General features: G+C 51.0%; 1 pseudogene; it reads left to right on the top strand.

Moving 5' to 3' along the window:
* The window catches only part of LOC109728678, a 25,607-nt pseudogene that overhangs the window by 3,685 nt on the left and 21,436 nt on the right, over positions 1 to 486 (top strand).

Genomic DNA, 486 nt, shown 5'->3' with positions numbered 1-486 from the left:
ACCAGAATGAGAAATTCTCTAGCTGTAAAAGCTAGAATAGAGCTAGCACCTTGCTGCGGGCGGCGATCAAGTAAGTGAAAGTGTGGACTTTCTTTTGAAAAGGTTTGCCGCGAGAACCGGCATTAGCTGCTGCTGCTGCTGCTGCTGTTGTTGTCGTCGTCGACACCTGCTTCGTCGCCTCTTTCTTGTCGTCGCTGATCTCGATAACGTTTTTGGGCTTAGGCTTAACAGTGAATTTCAGGCTTAGGCTTAACAGTGGGAGCCTTCTTGTTGGCCGCGTGAATTTCAAGCTTAGGCTTAACAGTGGGAGCCTTCTTGTTGGCCGCGTGAATTTCGGGTTTAGGCCTAACAGTGGGAGCCTTCTTGTTGGCCGCGTGAATTTCGGGCTTAGGCTTAACAGTGGGAGCCTTCTTGTTGGCCGGTTTCACGCCACCTTTTCCTACTGCTCCATCGGCGGGAACAGCTACAGGCTTCTGCACACAATGT

This window comes from Ananas comosus, linkage group 24, assembly GCF_001540865.1.
Source record: "Ananas comosus cultivar F153 linkage group 24, ASM154086v1, whole genome shotgun sequence".
Taxonomy (NCBI): domain Eukaryota; kingdom Viridiplantae; phylum Streptophyta; class Magnoliopsida; order Poales; family Bromeliaceae; genus Ananas; species Ananas comosus.
The sequence above is the reverse complement of the archived record's forward strand: the minus strand, read 5'-3'. Positions and strand labels throughout refer to the sequence as shown.